Consider the following 13,564-nt stretch of genomic DNA (forward strand, 5'->3'; position numbering starts at 1 on the left):
TCGCAAGCTGCCACTCCTTTGGTTTCCTGAAACTGTCAAGGGTGCTCCACTTCTAAAGACTCATGTGATTAGACTGGATCCTCTGGATAATCTAGGATGATCTTCTTATCTCAAGGTAAATATTTTTAATCACATTTACAAAGTCCCTTTTGTCAGAAAAGGTAACACATTCACAAGTTCTGAGGATTAGGGTGTGATCATCTTCTGCGACCATTATTCCGCCCATCACATAGACAAACAAAACTGTGAAAATTTTTTTACCAACAGTCACTAAAATAAATACCAAAAGGAGATCTTCAGGAAGAAGAGAAATTATTCTTTAAAATAAGCATGACAATACAGTAATAAACAAAAGTCATCAAAAAGAATAAATACATGAATAGCATAAATGCTTAAGATGATAATAACATCTTGAGGAGTTGAAGGATATATAAGTTCCTGTGATGTACAGGAGCCAGCTAGCACTGGTTTGTAGAAACTTACTGCTAAACGTTCAGTAATTCTGAAAGCTGGTTGTTAAATACCTTATTTTTTTAACCATTATTAAAAATTAAATTGTATACAATTATAATTAAATACATGATATGAAAAACAAATGTAATAAATAAAAGTCATCACTTCCTAATTATTTTACTATATTTTATTATATCTGTGCTCCTGAGGTTATTTGCTTCTACTGAATCTTTATAATGATGGCCTGGGCATAGTAGCTCACACATGTAATGCCACCACTTTGGGAGGCCGAGATGGGGGGATCACTTGAGGCCAGGTGTTCGAGACCAGCCTGGTCAACATAGTGAGACCTAATCTCTTAAAAAAATATTTATGATGAAATTACTACATAATAGTATACTACTACTGCACATCTCTTCCCAACATGCATGTAGTGATGTTGCATTGTAATTTAGAGTTGGGTATCATGAAAGCATTTACATCATGGAAACTGGTAAACTGTACAACTCAAAACTTGGTTTATTGTCTTTATTGATTGTCCAGAAAGTAACGAAGAAAAAGCTGGTTATGCAGATTATTATTCAATTTTGCAAAGAAATTGTTCATGTCAATGTGTCAAATTCTGACATTGTTCAGAGTTTGATTTAAACATATCTTCATTGTTTCATTTTCATAGTGTTTATTAATATTACTAAGATATGAACCCATTCATATCATAACTATACTTTGTTCATCTATAACTATACTCTATTAATCAATATCAACCATAGTTTAAGAATGCAAGAATTAGAAAAAATTAAATGTAGACATTCTGTAATAATCAATTGGCTATATGAAATTTACAATACACAGTACTGTATATTTTATTATTTGTACACTTAGTACAAATATTCATCCTTTATATGAAGATAAAGTAAAATAAATTCATGTACATATATGGGTATGCACTTTCCCTAGATAACTGGTTGCCAAACATTTACTAGTGCCTACTGAAACATCGTAGCCAAAAAGATAGTAGTAGCACAAAAGATGAGGTTAAAAGTCTTATTGCTTGCATTGTCTGTGAGAGAGTAAAAATTTTTAAGGTCAAGAATGCAAATTGTAATTTCCATTGAAGCTACTAAATGAATAGTAAATAACAGAGAGATGATAACCAAATAAGCACTTCCATTTAGAAAGAATAAGAGCCAGAAGGGTATTTCATCCATTTCCATTTAATGTAATTATTAATATATTTGGAAATAGAAAGATAATATTACTATATGTTTTTTTAAAAAATTTGGTCTATCTTCTCTTTTTTTTTCTTTTTACTTTCTCTATGGAGCTAGACTTTAAAAAAATTGTTAGCATTTTTACATATGGATTTGTAGCCTGACTCTTTACTTCATGTCATACTGTATGCCATTAAATATTCTTTGAAACATTATTTTTAATGGCTACATAAAAATCTTATTATATGTACTATTATCCTCTCCCTTATTGGTTGATATTTGCTTTTTTATGTGCTGTTATGAATAATGCTGAGGAACATCCTTTCCTGCACATTTCTTTGGCAAATTTCTGATAATTCCCATAGGGTAGATTTTTAGAAATAGAATAAAAAGATACCAATTGTTTTAAACTCTTCATACATATTGCTAATTTACTTTCAGAAAGGTTGTGCTAATTTATACATCCTCTAGTAAAAAGATGTTCCATTCTCACTACAATTTTTTAACATTGAATATTATTACTTTAAAATATGCTTGCCTGTTTTTAAAATGAAAATACATATATCGTTGCCATTTTCATTTTCATTTCTTTGATAACTGTTACAATGAAATAGTTTTGTGGGCTTATTGGCCATACACATGTCTTCAGTGGATTGTTGGTTCATGTCTTTTACTTTTATTTTCTTTATTTTAATTTACCGAATGCCTTTATTCTTTTAAAATATTTTCCTGTATTTTTAGTGCTATAGATTGAATGCTTATATCCCCTCTAAATTCATAGCTTGAAATCTAACCCCTCATGTGAACATATTTGGAGGTGGGTCCTTTGGGAGGTGATCATGAGTGCAATCAGTACCTTTATAAAAGACACCCCAGAGAGCTCCCTCATCTATTCTGCCATGTGCAGACACAGTGAAAAGACAGCCATCTATGAGCCAGGAAGCAGGGTCTCATAAGACACGAAATCGCCAGTGCCTTAATCTTGGATTTTTTAGCCTCCAGAACTGTGGGAAATAGATTTCTTTTGTTTTTAAGCCACCTCTTTTATGGTATTTTGTTACAGCAGCTCAAATGAACTAAGACATTCATGACCAGCAACTGATCCATACAATTACATGTAACAATGTTAAGCCATTCATTAAATATCTACTGAGAGTTCCTAGTTTCTAGACCTGTGAGAGATACAAAAATATCTAATACCCCAAAGAGCCCATAGGCTTGGTGGAAGGATATTGATTCATCTGATAACTTAACCCCTCAGAATAGAGTTTATGACTAAGGGCCCAAACACATCATGAATAATAAATATACACAACAGGAAATAATAGGAATTGGGAACTCCAGGTTCTTCAGATTTGGAACTCAGACTGGCTTCCTTGCTCCTCAGCTTGCAGATGGCCTATTGTGAGACCTCACCTTGTGATCGTGTGAGTCAATACTCCTCAATAAACGTCCATATCCTATCAGTTCTGTCTCTCTAGAAAACCCTGACTAATACACTCCTTCTTTCCTAAAACCCACCCATGATGTCTCATCTCCAGGAAATAAAACATCTACTAGGCATGAAATCTTCCACTCTCTCCATAACTACCTCTGTCCCCTACTTGCTTGTCCCTTTTTCACTCATTTTGAGTTACTTCAAGCCTCTGAAATTCCAAGTTCTTTCTCAAACAAGACAGGCCCTTTTCCTGGAACTCCTTCTCCAACATACCACCACCACCATACACACACAGATGTTCTCCTTCCTTCATTCAGCTTTCCACTCAATTCTTACCCATCCAGAGAGCCCTGCATGGCCATACATGACATTCCTTCCCCCAGCTCCTTACTACCTGCCATGCCTTAACTTCTGTTATTTTTCTTCATCATATTTATCATACCATTGTTGTGTTTGTTTATGGGGTACCTCTCTTCAGCAACATTTAAGCTTCATGAGTCAGAAATTTGTCTATTGTCTCTGCAGTTCTGTGTTCAAGGCTTGTATGTAGTAGGTGCTCAATAAGCATGTATTGAATGAATAAATGGTTGAAGAGAATTCCAGGAAGAGGATCGGTTAGTGAAGGGTTTATAGAGGGCTTAAAATGAAGAGCTCTGTTTAGCTTAAATAAAATGCCCAGAAGAATCAGCATGCACAACCACGTGAACTGCGGCACCAGGAACCAATTTTCAGATCACTTTGGCTACAGTGTGGGAGACCTGAAGGACAGCACCAGAAGACAAGCCAGTGACATGAAGAGTCTGGAATGCCAGCTGGGGTCTTCTGTTCGTGGGCTTGACTTTTTAATGTCTCTGGAAGACCACAAGGGTAACTGACCCTGAGGGTCTTTAAGCAGGAAAGTGACTTGTTTAAAGTAATATTTCCAGAGGATGAATTGGGCATCAGAAAGCAGGAAGCTTCCTAAGTGTAAGACTCCAGGGGGTCGTCTGGGTTGAGTCCATTAGCGGGGCATGATGAGCACTGGCTCACTGTCCCAATAATACTGGCTTTGGTGATCAAAAGGAAAAATCACTAAAGGAGGGAACTTTTTATCTCAACTATTGTTTGCCAGGCATTAACTGTGGATTACCAAAGAGCTGCATACAAAGAAATTTGAAATATATTATTACCCTTGCAGGACACTTATAATTGTGAAAGGTTTATTTTTTCTCCCCAATTCCCAGGGACATCGTGAGCTCAATGCAAGGACCTAATAGAGACTTCTGCAAAAGTGTTCCAAAACCATTTGGCTGAGTCTCTCGAAGAAGAAAAATGTAAATTAGTGACCTTTGTGCTTTATTAGAATGAATAGCCCGTAATATGCAGATGGCACCTCATTTCCAACCTTGTTCTTGATAATTAGTGATTGGTCTCATTTAGTTATTTTTCAGAGTCCTTTCTAAGAAAGAGTTTCCATTTTACAGATGGGGGAACTGAGTCCCACAGAGGTCAAGCAATTTTTCTGAAGTTCCACATTAAGTCAGCCTTAGGCAGGAAGTGGAATATGGCCGTTTTTTGTTGTTCTAAGATCTTTTTAGTCCATGAAGTCATGTTGACTCGGTTTTCTTGTTAACATAGAAACCCCTATATATATGCACTTGTACTGGAACATTGTACACAATTGTCAAGAAGAGACTAACGTTTTTTAGCACCTAGTTATCAATAATCAGAATTTATATTACCTAGGATAATAATAAGGTATTAAAAACAATAGCAATTAAATGCTAATAAAAGCCAATTATTTGAAGCCTTCAACTTTCCAGACTTCCACATCGATTTCTTTCTTATAATATTTACTCTATCCCTAAGAGTTTAGTAAAGATCATCATTTTTTTTCTCCTATTTTACAGGTGGGTTAAACAAGACATAGCTTTGTTTGACTGCTTCCCAAATGTTTAGAAGTCCATATACTGTTCTTCCTTCATTCATTAAATAAAACATTAATTTTGTTTTTAGTTCCTTAGCAAATATTTGTGAATATCAACTATTGTCAAACATTCTGATAAGCTCTAGATATATTAATACTTTAGTGAATCAAATAGATAATCCCAGGTCTTGTGAATCTTACATTTCAATTGGGAAGATAGGAAATAAGTAAACACATGGGTATTTGCAAAGTGAGTGAAGAGAGAGAAAGGGATCGGATGCAATAAAACATTGACATCAATAATTCTTCTTAGTTATCATAATTAGAGAAGTCCTCTCTGAAGAGATGATGTTAAAACTCTTGATCAACGTAGAGAAGAGAAAAGCTATGTAATCCATGGACGAAGATATTTCCAGGTAGTAAATGTGTGTAAACATCCTGGGAAAGAAAAAACTTAACCTCTGGGAATAATTGAAAGAAGGCCAATGTCTCTGGTGCATATGAATGGTATCTCAAGATAAGCTTAAAGAAATAGGCAGTAGTCCTATCATGAATGATAAGTCATAATGATTCAGGTCATAATAAGAAATTTGGCTTTCTTTCATATAGCATAGGAAGTCATTGGAGGCTTTAAGCAGAAGAGCGAGAAGATCAGAATTGTGGCTTAAAAAAAGAGCATGTTGACTGTAGTTCTAGGCGTAGATTGAGGGTGGTTTGGGGAGGAGAGGAGTGAAAGCACAGTGTTAGTTACTTTGTGCTGCTATAACAGAATACCACAAACTGGGTAATTTATAAGAAATAGAAAACTATTGGCTCACGGTTCTTGTATTAGTACCTTGTTGTACAGCTGTGGAGAAATATCTGAGGTTGGGTAATTATAATGAAAAGAGGTCTATTTTAGTTTGTGGTTCCACAGGCTGTGCAGGAAGCATGGCACTGGCACCTGCTCCCAGTGAGGCCTCAGGAAGTTTCCTATCATGGTATAAGGTAAAGACTGAGCCAGTGTATCACATGGCAGGAGAGGGAGTAAGAGAAGGGAGAGGTCCCAGACTCTTGTAAACAGCCAGATCTCACATGAATTAACTGAGCAGAAACTCATTCATCACGAAAGAAATGGCACTGAGCCATTCATGAATGCTCGGTCCTCATGATCCAACACCTCCCACCAAGCCCCACCTCCAACACTGGGGATTACATTTCAACATGAGATTTGAAAGGAACAAACATCCAAACCATATCAGTTCTAGAGGCTGGGAAGTCCCAAATCAAGGGGTCAGCATCTGTTGAGAGGCCATTGCCTAAGTCATCCCATGGCAGAAGGTGAGAGGATGAGATTGGAAGGGGCTTAAACACCTCTTAAACTTCCCACTTTTTAAATACTGTTGCATTTGGGATTAAGTTTATAACAAATGTTTTTATGAGAAACACATTCAAACCATAAGCTTACATCCCTGACTTCCAAAATTTTTGTCCTTCCCACATGTAAAATATATTCATTCCATCCCAATAGACCTAAAGTCTTAATTCCTTCCAGCACCAACTCAAAAGATCCAAAATCCAAAATCTCATCTCAATCAGATATGGGTAAGACTCAAGGCATGATTTATTCTGAGGCAAATTATCCTCCAGCTGTGAGCCTGTGAAATCAAACAAGTTATCAACCTCAAAAATATAATGGTGGGAAAGGCATAAGGTAGACATTTCCATTCCAAAAAGAGAGAAATAGGTCAGAAGAAAGGCGTAATAGGTTCTACTTAAGTCCAAAACCGAACTGTAAACCTAAGGCTCCAGAATTTTTCCTAACTCTATGTCCCACCTTCTGGGCACACTGGGGTGAAGGTTGTGTCACCAAGGCCTCAGGCTTCTCTGTCTCATGGCTTTGTTGTGATTAGTCCATGCAGCAGTGCTCACAGCTGGTAGCAAGAATCATGCCTGCAGCTCTCCCAGGCTGGAGTTGCATGCTGATAGCTCTACAGTTCTGGTGTTTCAATGGAAGCCCCACTCTCATGGCTCCACTAGGTACTGCCCTAGTGGGAACTCTTTGTGGTGGTTCTATTCTTGTGACAAGTCTCTACCTGGGCCCCCAGGATGTCTGATACATCCTTCCAAATCCAAGTGGAGCCTTTCTTGGCCACCCACCTTGTACACTCTGTAAAACCTGCAGAATAAACACCACATGGACATAGCTAGGGCTTATCACTTGCACCCTCTGGAGCAGCAGCATGAGCTGCACCCAGGACAACTTGAATCACAGCTGGGCTGGCCAAGGATCCCTGTACCAGAATGTGGACAGCAGAGTCCCAAGATGGCCTTGGGCAGCAAGCCTGTGGACTGTGCCCCGGCTCAACCCCCAAATCCATTCTTCCCTCCAAGATCTCTTACATGCCTTTGGGGTCATTCTCCCATTGTTTTGAATAGCACCCGACCTCCTTTTATCTGTACTAATCTGCAAACTAAAAATAAAATCCTAAGCCCCCCAACTGACTGAATGAACTCCCTTTTGGACAAGGGGACCCCAGAGAAACTTGAAAAACAGAATTCTTGACAATGATGGAAAGAAAGGTCAGATATGCCTTATTATACCTCCTCTCTTTCGGACTTTAGGCACAACTAACCAGAAATAGAAACAAGACTGACAAAACAGACTCTTGTGGCAATAATTTAACAAGTTAAAAATAAAACCTAAGGCCACTGAAGGCAAGGGTTAAGTCATACCTGCAGGCCGTCAATCTTGCTACACAGCATTCTTAACTTAAAACATATGTTTCTGCTGACTCTAAATTTTAGACACAGCCTTATTCCTTTAGCCAACTGTAAAGTAAAGAACCTCTAAATCTACCTGTAACCTGTGAGCCCCTGCTTCAAGATGTCCCGCCTTTTGGGGGCAAACCAATGTATACCTTCCATGTAGTGATTTATGTCCTTGCCTGTAACTCTTGCCTCCCTAAAATGTATAAAACCAAACTGTAATCCAAACTGCCTCAGATGCACTTTTGCAGGCTATTCTGAGACCTTTTCCCAGGCCATGGACACTCATATAGGCTCAGAATAAACCTCTTTAAAATACTGTACGGAGTTAGTTTTTTCCATCAACAAATCTCTTTATCACAGGGTCCCTTGGTGGCACCCTTGTAGGTTTTTTTATTTTTTAAATTTTTTTATTTTTTATTTTTATTTTTTTACTTGACCAGGCTGCAAATTTTCCAAAGTTTTGTATTATGCTTCCCTTTTAATTATAAAGTCTGCCTTTAAGACATTTCTTTCCATTCTCATTTTATTGTATGTGGTTAAAGGAAGCTATACAGCTCCTTCAATATTTTGCTTCGAAATTTGTCCTACTAGATATTCTAGTTTATTGCTCTTAAATTCTGCCTTCCATAAAGCCCTAGGACATAGACACAGTTCTGCCAGGATATTCTTTTTTGTTTTTTGGGTTTTTTTTTTTTTTTTTTGCAACTTTAGAGTAAAAATTGACTTTGCTCCAGTTTCCAATAAGGTATTCCTCATTTTCATCTGAGACTTCATCAGAACTGCCTTTACTATCCATATTTCTACTAGCAACCTGATTATGACCACTTTAAGTAATCTCTAAGAAGTTTTCCTACAGTCATTCTCTTCTTCTGACCCCTCACCAGAATTGCACTTATTGCTCTGTTCAGGGCAGTATCAGTTTTTTCTAGCCTGCTCCTTCAAACTCTTCCAGCTTCTGCCCATTACCCAGTTCAAAAGATGCTTTCACATTTTTATGTATTTGTTATATCCATACTCCAGTTACTCTTGTACCAATTTTCTTATTTTATTTTGTGCTGCCATAACAGAATACCACAAACTGGGTATTTTGTAATAAACAGAAATTTATTTGGCTCATTGTTCTGAAGGCTAGAACATCCAAGACTGAGGGACCAGAATCTTGGGAGGGCCTTCTTGCATCATTCCATGGCAAAGGGTGAGAAAGAGAGACAGAGAGAGAAGGTAAGAAAGCAAGAGAAAGAGAGAATGGGAGAGAAAGAGAATGGGACAAAACTAGTCCTTTAATGAGGAACCCACTCCATTGAAAATGTTGATAATATAAATTTGAATGTTATCTACATTAGTGAGGGAGGCTCTGCTCCATGACATAATTTTAATACTGTCAATATTCCCACTTCTTAATACCATTGCATTGGGGATTCAGTCTCCAACACATGCTTTTTGGGGGAACATATTTAAACCATACCACACAAAAACACCAAGAGGGAAGTTTTCACGTGTGGACCAGGTGAACAGTGCCGATGGTAATAATGGGAGAGGTGAGACAGATTCAAAATATATTTTTGTAGGTGAAACCAATAACAGATTTTAATGGATTTCATGTTGAGAAAAAAACAAATCATTATGGATAACCGCCAGAGTCCTGGCATCAGCAACTGATAAGTGGTAGAAACTTTAATGGCAATGAATGGGGAAAATCCAGGTTTTAGGAGTAAACACATTTTCATATTTGAGCAGACAAATCTGGGGATGCCTACGAGACATTCAAATGGAGAAAAGGAGTATGTAATTGGGTATATAGGCCTGGAGCTTAGAGGGTATGCTACTGTTGATAATATGAATTTGAATGTTATCTACATAAAGGTAGCATTTAAAGTCATGGGAATAGAGGAGTTCGCTTTTGAGGAATTATAAGAAACAAGAAAGAGGGTTGAGGATGAAGCCCTGGAAATATTTCAGAATTAGCCAGTGAATAGAAGAAGAATATCCAGCTAAGAAAAATCACGAAAAATTGTAAGAAAAGAGGCAGAAGGACAACCAGCAACATGTTTTCATGAAAGTCCGGCAGAGAGTACTTCATACCCTAATCCTTACCATCTGCATGGCTGTCCATGCAAAATTTAGCTCCTACTGTGGGTGTCCCCTCTTCTAGAATGTCCTTCCTTATAATCCCCTTTCCATTGACTCCCATACCCTTTTCATTTGTTTGTTATTTTGAGACAGGGTCTTACTCTGTTACCCAGGCTGGAGTGTAGCAGTGAAATCTCGGCTCACTACAGCCTCAATCTCCCACCTCAGCCTCCTGAGTAGCTGGGACTACAGGCGCAGGTGACCATGTTTGGCTAATTTTTATATAATTTTTTAGCACAGGCTTGTCTTGAACTCCTGACATGCTCCATTGTCGACTGACTTACAATTGTGTTACAAGACCAACCATGAGTGCCTGCCATTTATTAAACACTAAAAATGTACTAGCAGCTACACTATACATTTTACATACGTTTATTATCTCTTATGCTATAATCACATACTTTTAATTTTTTTGGAGACAGAGCCTCACTCTGTTGCCCAGGCTGGAGTGCAGTGGTGCAGTCTCCACTCACTGCAACCTCCGCCTCCTAGGTTCAAGCGATTCTCCTGCCTCAGCCTCCTGAGTAGCTATGACTACAGGTATGTGCTGCCACATCTGGCTAATTTTCATATTTTCAGTAGATACTTGGTTTTGCCATGTTGTCCAGGCTGGTCTCGAACTGCTAGCCTCAAGCAATCCATCCACCTTGGTCTCACAGGGTGCTAGGAGTACAGGCGTGAGCCACTGTGCCCGGCCCATAATTACATACTTGTTATGTAAAATTGACTACATTTTCTTTCCCAACTTCAGATTTAGTAGATAATAAGATCTACTTTAGGACACCATTAGGAGACCAAAAATATTAAATCACATGCTTGGCATGTAGCTATCAAGTAGAAGAAACACAATCAGCAGTAGAAAATGATTATTATTCCTTTCACTAAAATACATAGTGCACTACAATTTATAAATTTACCTTTTACAATATACAATTATAAATTTACAATTTATAATTTTAGCTTCCTATAGACTGTGAGCTCTTAGAATGGAGAGACTGGTTTTTATTCATCTTGAATCCTCAATACCTTTAACACTGCTGTGTATGTTTTACGTGCACAAATAATTTTGTGAAAGTCTGAGTGGTTTCTTTCATATTGCACAGGTAGAGAGTTCCAATTCTAGATGTGTGTGTTTGGTGGAAATGGAAAATGTTGTTTTCCTGTTAGCATCTTTTTGACTCAGCATTAAAAATCACCATAATTTCAAACTGGATTACCTGATTTAATTACATTTTTTATGACTATATTTTGGAAAGGTGAAAAAGAAGTAGAGCTATCAAAATCCGGTTTGTTGTATAACATACAACTTTCTTCCAGCTTGACACGTTTGCAAGGCACCTTTGGAGCCAGAGAGTTATGCCCTGGTTGAATCTTATATTTAATTGTGAGGAAACTCTTGATACATCTCCATTTACATAAAGGAAATAATTATTTCTTCCTCCTCGTTGAGAGAATAAGAACTTTAGTTATTCGCAATAGATCAATTTATGAAAGAGCATTTTAATAGAGCTTTATCTTGAGTAACAAGTGTGTGGTACAACCTGTTATGCTTAGGCTTATGTAAATCTTCCATATTACCTTTTAAATACATATTTTCAAATCAGTTTCATTTCTATCCTTTCCATTATTTAATTCTAGAACAAATAAAAATTGCTTGGATAAAACTCTAACCCACAGACATTGAAAATCAGAAATCTTTTCAAGAAAATTTTTAAGAGAAAAGATTTTTTTTGCATCATATCTGGAATATGTTACCCTGTAACAAACATGTTGGATGTTTGAAAGAAGACAGCAAAAGCCTAATTGTTGCCCCTGGATGTAGAATACACTAGAAGGCTGAGAGGCAACAGCCATGGCTGTGAGTGGCAGGAGCAACAGGCGAGATCAGTGGTCCCTCTGGAGTCATTTCTTGGCAGAAGAGATGCTCACCTTAGAAACTGGCTTGATCGCATTTGGTTTTCCTTTGTACTAAAGGAGTAAAGTGACAGGATCAATGGAAAACTCTAAAGTTCATTAGTTAGCCTTGCTGAATGTGTGCCATTTAATTCTTCCATTTTGATGGTTGTCACAGATGATTTCAGAGCTTAAATGGGGTTAATGTTTTGGGGTGAGACCATCGTGGGGTGTATCATAAGCATAAAGTGGGGTTCAAGGATGAGGTGAGGTTGTCTGTTGTGTATACCACTTGGAATAATAATTATGATAAAGTATCAATATTAATGAGTGTAGCTTGTAGAGCATCATTGAAATATTTTTATTTGAGTATCATTAAAATAATTTAGTAAAACTATACATACATTTTTACATTGTTTGGTTGGCAGCTGAAATTTGTCATCATATATTTAAACACTTTCAAAGATGTCATTTCATGCATAGTGCAAATATTGACATTTAAAAATAAAACTGTTAGATCATGCTTTAAATTTTTCCAATACAATGTAAATACCATATTATTAAATACTCACCAGTATTCATTTAAAATACATAAACAGCTTTAAATACAACAGCATTAATTTTGCTCTTCAAGCTAGCATTTTTATTCTACTTTCTCCAAAATGTTTAATCCTAATGTCATGTATTGTATGCTTGAAAGGATTTTATTGATTACCTTAACATACGTTTCTAAAATATATTATGTGTATAAATGGAGATTTAATTTTTAAATGTTTCCTGTAACCACAAGAGTGTTAAATGTTAAAAATATTTTCCACATTGAGTTACTGAAGTTGGCATAAGCACACCATTGATCAAAACAACGTATTATACTTCACATTTGATTAACAATGTTAAAGCATGAATTTAATATTTTATTGGATATTCATCTTGTAGTGAGGTAGATGTCTTTTATTTGTTCATTGGTTCTGATGTCAATGGGTGGAATATTACCAAGAATCACATAGTTGCTGCCTGAGTTCTGCTTCTATTTTGGGGTTTTACAGATATAAGCCCTGAGGAATCATATTCACATAAATAAGTGGGCATAAATGGAAGGAGCAATGTCACTCCATTCTTTGATCTCTTTTGGAGATATTTGCCCAAATTTACAGTCATCTAGTATAAATTACTTTTACTCTAGCTGACACCTTGATTAGGTCCTCCCCAAATTTGCTGAAAGCAAAGACTTGGAAACCATTTGACTTTCAAGAAAGATTTGTCAGGTAGTCATTAGAGTCATTCAGCTTTTCAGCATCTCCGCCAAACTTTGCCCCTTTGTTTGGTGTCATAGAGGTTCATATACCCCAGGGCTCTTCACCAGAGGTAGTTGTAGATTAGCGAGAGCTACTCCTTTCCTTCCTAAAGTGGAAGAGAAAAAGTTTCTGTCAAAGCAGCTGGAAATAACAAATCTGCATTGCGCTTTTTGTGTTCTCAAGATTGATTTTAAGAAAGAATACCTAAGGAAGTTGGGAACTCAGAAGCTCTTGGAAAAATCTTGATGTAAACAGTCGTGGTGCGTGAAGCAGAGGTATCACAGACTGGACATCTCTAGTGTAGACCTCTTACCATTAGTTTCATGTGATTACAACCTGGTTAGAGTGTCTCTTATTGATTAATATCCACTTCATATATTCATATATTGTTTGGATATTAGTCACCTATGAAATATAAATTTGATAGTACATTGTAAAGAAGTGTGCCAAGGTGTCTTTGTTTAGAGAAATATTACATTAGCCAGTG

This window comes from Mandrillus leucophaeus, unplaced genomic scaffold, assembly GCF_000951045.1.
Source record: "Mandrillus leucophaeus isolate KB7577 unplaced genomic scaffold, Mleu.le_1.0 Scaffold393, whole genome shotgun sequence".
Lineage (NCBI taxonomy): Eukaryota > Metazoa > Chordata > Mammalia > Primates > Cercopithecidae > Mandrillus > Mandrillus leucophaeus.